Source organism: Danio rerio, chromosome 8 (genome assembly GCF_049306965.1).
Source record: "Danio rerio strain Tuebingen ecotype United States chromosome 8, GRCz12tu, whole genome shotgun sequence".
In the NCBI taxonomy this organism is placed as follows: Eukaryota; Metazoa; Chordata; class Actinopteri; order Cypriniformes; family Danionidae; genus Danio; species Danio rerio.
In genome coordinates this window covers 43,998,171-44,004,170 of record NC_133183.1, presented here as the reverse complement: position 1 = coordinate 44,004,170, position 6,000 = coordinate 43,998,171, and positions in this window count along the sequence as shown.

Sequence of the window (6,000 nt, the reverse complement as noted above, 5' to 3'; positions counted from 1 at the left end):
CACAAGCCGCGTCAGATCCCTTCGATCCTCGACTCAGTATTTTTCTGTCCCTGAAGACAGCTCTGCTGGTCGCGTTGATATCGATTAGAGGGTCGGGGACCCGGAGGCATTTTTCGGTCAGTGACTCGTGCCTGTAATTGGGCTGGCTTCTCTCACGTCCTGAGACCCCGCCCGCGATATGTGCCCAAGGTTCCTACCACTCCGTTTTAATACGAGGTAGTGAGCCTGCAAGCGCTGCCCTCAGAGGAGGCAGACCCAGCCCTTCTTTTTTGTCCAGTTCGCGTTTTGCGTATTACCCGGACCGCACTCAGAGTTTAGATCATCTGAGCAGCTCTTCGTCTGTTATAGCGGTCGGCAGCAGGGAAGTGCCGTACCGAAATAAGTTCCCACTAGATTGTGGATGCCTTTCTTTCACTATCAGAGCCGAGATGAGCCGCGTCCCCCGAGAGCGCGTGCGCACTCCACTCGGAGCTTCGCATCCTCTCGAGCGCGCGCACGCGGCGCCCCTCTAACAGACATCTGTAGAGCTGCGGGCTGGGTGACACCCAACACATTTGCAAGGTTTTACAATCTGCGAGTGGAGCCGGTTTCCTCAAGGGTATTAGGTAACCCTTGGTGATTGAGGAAACAATTCGGTAGGGTGTTGAAACACGCTTGCTGCGCCATTTTCCCTAACACGGAGATACGTGCGCCTTTTTATCTGTCAGTAAAGTTCCCCGTCAGGTGAGCCCTGCAGATTCCTCCGTGGCCCCCAGCACTGACTCAGCGGAGGAGTCACTTGCTGGCCCACTACGTTGTAGGTCTGCCCGCTGGTCAGCCCGCGTTTTGGGTAAAGGTGCCTGCTATGCGTGATCCCCACTAGGCGATCCCATATGCTTATTCCGCCACGGTTAAGTCCCCCCCCTGGGCGGACCCGTGTCTTCCCTCCCCGCTAACCACTCTTTTGCTATGCGTACTCCCCCTTTTTAGGGCTAGTCCATATGTAAATTCTGCCATCTATCCCCCCTTGGGTAACGGATGGCCTCCGCAGCGTCCTCCCTATCGGGATTGCACGCTTCCCAACGTACTGTCGTATTTTCCTAGAATTATCTAGATGCTTACGACTTCCCAAAAAATATATCTAAATCCGTAAAACTTCTATTGAAGTAGGATAAATTAGGGCCAGGGACACGTTGGAGGACCGCGCCCCCCATGATGTGGGTGCGTCACGCTTGCTTGACTATCTCCTCATCGGTGGTGTTGGTAAGGTGCAGTCATTATGGCGCTTTCAATGGGCTCCCATACGTGGATTTTAACAATCAAATCCACTTATAGTGCTGAAGTTCCCCCCGAAGGGGAACGTTCGAGGTTACTAAAGTAACCCTTCGTTCCCCGAGGAGGGGAACGGAAGCACTATACTCCGTCGCCATAATGACTGTCCCTTAGCTGTTAAAAGTCTCTTCAGCTTAAAAAGGATAGCGTCTGCTGGCGCCAGGTGAGCTTATATACTCAGTTGATTGCTTATGCCGCTCACCTGCGCAGGCTTGCGCTGCCAATTCATTCTTAATTGGCCCGTTCAATACTCTTTCAGACGAGTAGCTTCTGAACCGAACCTCCCATACGTGGATTTTAACAATCAAATCCACTTATAGTGCTTCCGTTCCCCTCCTCGGGGAACGAAGGGTTACTTTAGTAACCTCGAACGTTACTTAATAATTAACTTACTATAAATTAAATCCATTAACATATTTTATGTCTTGTTTTCACAAGCTTTGGAGACGTAACATAAATTCTGCTTTTAAATAATAGGTCACCTATATATTTTGCCATGAGCCATGACTGTGTTCCAAATGGCATCAATGTTTTCAAAGTGCACTGCAAAGGGAGCACAATTGTAAACTTGAATATCACTAAAACTGAACTGTAAAAATACTTTGAAAGCAAATTACAGCTGAGTAATGACTTTAATGCTAAAAAAAAAATGTCAGAATGTTCAAAACAAACAGGACAAAGGGGGATCATCAGTAATAGAATACAGCCAGGAACTATGTTTCTAACTATAATTCTAGAGGTGTAGTTGCAAGCATAGAAGTGTGCGACACAGTTGGCGAATGGTTGTTGGAACGACGTATTTGGGAAATGCCAAATTAACAAACTATGTGTGTAACAACATAACTTGTGACCTTAGCTGTCTAATGATGCTTTTCGGAAACGCACCCCAGGTTGCTTCAAGAAAAAGCACGCCCATAGAACATCTAAAGTGAAATGGCTTTTTTAAATTCATTGCAGTCGTGGCACACTAACATATCTGGCTCAGTTCAGTCCCAGTTATAGGTTGTTAACTTGGCTGAGCCTTGGTCCAGATATGGTCAATGTTTGGCCTTGAATGGAAGCCAAACTTGGTCCCTGGGGTCCGTTGTTTATACGTGGATTACTCAATCAACTGGATTTGGTTATTGACAATTTGACATGTTCCAGGATTGTTTCGTTCCTTAAAACTCATCTGAGAGTTGTTGTCATAGCAACTGTTTTGATAGATCAAACCTGCTGGGGAGCAGGCTCATTTTATATAAACAGGATTAGATTGGGTCTTCTCAAGCAAAGGTAACACTTAAAGTATATATGCTGACATAGGTTATATACTCTGGGGGGGGAAATAGTTAAATAAATGTATATATATACATTTAGAATTTATTATAATTTGTAATATTTAAAATTAAATAATTTATAATATTTTTGCTTATATACATATAAGATTTTAAAAATATTTAAATAAAACGTATACAATCTGCACTCCGAAATAAGTACAAAATGGGATGGTTCTCCCCAAGGGGATCAAAGAGAACATTTATTAATATTGACTTTTTAGATACAAACACATACAGTACTATATTAAGGTACTGACCCAGCTTTACAATTTGTGTATAATAATAGACAATATTCGACTATTTTTTGTTTGTTTGTTTTTTAAAGAAATAATACATTTATGCAGTCATGCGCATGTTTTGATATGACAGCGACTGGATGCTTTGCAGAAATAGCAGACACCTTTACTGAAATCAAAATGCTTTTGATGCAAAATTCATTTAAATTAGCCCATTAAGAAACCTAATTAGGCCTACAATAATAAAGAAAATCTCTCTAAAATGTAAAAATAAATTGCTAAATATTCTTGACACATGAAAGGGTAAAGCCTGCAGCCCACAACAAATGTGTTATAAAGTTATTGTGTTTTATATTTAACAAACTGTTTACTAAGAGTTCAATACAAATTTTGCTCACATGGGTAATTGAATATTAATCAGATTATAACATTACGCTGCTGTGCTTTTAGCCAATCATTGCACTGCTGATTATGATTTCGAGGATCTGTCCTTTACAACAGATGCAGCCAACCAGCGATCTCAGATTAGTTCATCCTGACATTTTAATCTGATTTGCAAACCAGTTTAGCCAGAGATCAGTTGTCAAGATTAACGAGAGGGGTCTGGATGCAGACCTGGTGCAGTGCAATCTGAAATGCATCCAATGCTTTTTAATGTGCTCACCTAACCCCACCCCGAGCCTTACCCATCACAGTGACGTCACTCACTCCTTTGAGTGCATTGTGTCTGACATTGCATCACTGAGGCTGCATGAAGATACTATTGAGATTAATAGATGCAGGATATGTTAAATCATTTAAGATCTGCATAATTAAGGTAAGAACGGACCCATGGTCCCTTGGTGGGGCGGACGTTGGTGTCGGTGGTGAGGTGTCTGAGGTGTCGCATACTATACAAAAGTCAGCGACCCAGGGGTGTTACAGACTGTACCAAAGAGCTGAGGCCGGGAGGGGGGGTTGAAATTCCGGTAGTTTAGTAGTAAGTTTAGAAGTAGTTTTAGTAGTAAGAGACTTCTGGGAAAAACAGGAGTGGGTTACATTGAAACCCTGCGTCCAAACAATACGCTACATGACGACTTTTGCAGTGATAAGCAATTTGTCTGTTTACACGACAGAAATTTAAATACAGCCATACAGCCAAATACATGCACTCACTCACAAAATAGTAAGGTATATACACTAATTAACACATATTACACCTCTTTAACATTATTAAATGTAGATGTTGTATCACTATGTGTTGGTTTTTAGTCAGTTCTAAAGTTCAATTTCAAATGGTTTATTTTATTTTCAAGACTTAAGGTGAACTATCTGCAGCTGCTGCTGCTGCTTTTAGTAGAATGGCAATAAATTACAATAAATGGCATTAAACACTGAATAAAACACATGAGGTGTACCTGAGGTGATCATTGTCAGTTTTCTGTTGTTCAGCTGTAAGAAATAGAAGCCGTTTCTCATTTAGCAATTTGAGGAGCTGGTTAGAACAAAACCCCCTTTACATTTATTCATTCATTTTCTTGTTGGCTTAGTCCCTTTATTTATCCGGGGTCGCCACAGCGAAATAAACCGCCAACTTATCCAGCACGTTTTTACGCAGCGGATGCCCTTCCATTCTTCCAGCCCATCCCTGGGAAACAAAAGCTCCTTTTAAAATGGAAAATTTTCTTTGTATCGCATGCTGTTGCTCGAAAAAACTATTTAAAACACGATTTAAATCAGCCTTGTTAGTCCTCAATCCTGCAACCTGTGCTTAGGTTTTTTTTGATCCAGAAATGCAACAACTAGTTCGACCACTGGTTGTCAATCTTACATACTGCACCTTTAAAGGGTCACAAAACACCAAAACACATTTTTTGAGCTGTTGACAGTCGTATACGTGTCCCACACTGCTAAAAACACTATTAGGACACATATATTTCACTAAAAAGTGTAAATTGGTTGTTTTTGCGTTATTTCAAGCAAATTCGTACTTCCGGTTTGAAACGAATTTTTGAAGCTGCGTCATGGCCATGACATAATAGCATGTATTCCAGCGTGCAGACTGGATGTCTGTACCAAAGTGGGCCTTATTATGTCTCAGAGTGTGCTGCATTGATGCATGAGTAAGGCTTGGTTCAAACCAATCAGCGTGCTCTATTGTGCAACTTCATTAATATTCATTACTGTCACAGTGTTTAGACGACTGAGACACCACGTTGTATTGGCAAAACAAGCGTTGCTTTTATAGTTTGCTGCAGTTAAGTTTTGTTTTCATTTTCTCTCTGTGAGAGCGCAGCTGGAGTCACGTGTGGATTAACAGTGTATGCGACGCTCAATAACAATAACTTACGTGTCTAAGGAGGAACATTGCTTACCTGACAGCTGTTCTTATCTGCAAACGCTGAGATCCGGATTCACTTGTTGTCTCCTCTTAATAAAGATGCGGCTCTAGCTGCTGGTGATTGTCCTGTCTCTACAGATTTGGTAAGTGAGCGACCAGTGCTCTTTGTTTATTCAGTTTGTTTGTATCGAACTAACAATTGCGCCAAGTGTAAACATGTTAGCACTACAACCAAACTTTAACCAGGTGTAGGATTTTCACCGCATTTTGTGACCGGAATAACACACGCGGCCTTCTGACACTACCTGCTGTGTGCATCTAAGTTTCCGGGAAATGCTGAGGTTTTTTTTTCTTTCATTCGCTGTGCGGTATCAAACATTGCATTAAAAATACATGCTTAGAGCAGTTCCTCGAATCGAATATCTCGTTTGTTGCGAGGGGCATGACTGAATTCCCTGAATGAAAGAGCCAAACTGCAGTTAAAGTCCACCATTTAATAATTTGGCAAATAATTCGACTACAGATGTCCATGTAAACACAGTCACTTTCTCCCGTGTGTGTGTGTGTTTTGACTCTGAAACTCAGCGGGTGCCCAAATAGACACTCCCACACCATACCCTCTTTAGTTCCCATAGCTTGACACACCCACTTTTCTGACTTTTTCCAAAGTAGAGGTGTGAAAACACCCTGCTGAAACCAGGGGGTTTCATGGCCCTTTAAAGCTGTAAAACTTAACATTGCAGTAAAAAAAAAAAAAAAAAAAAACTTTAGTATGGAGTAAATAACTTATAGCTGTGAAGAAAAGTTAATTGAATTG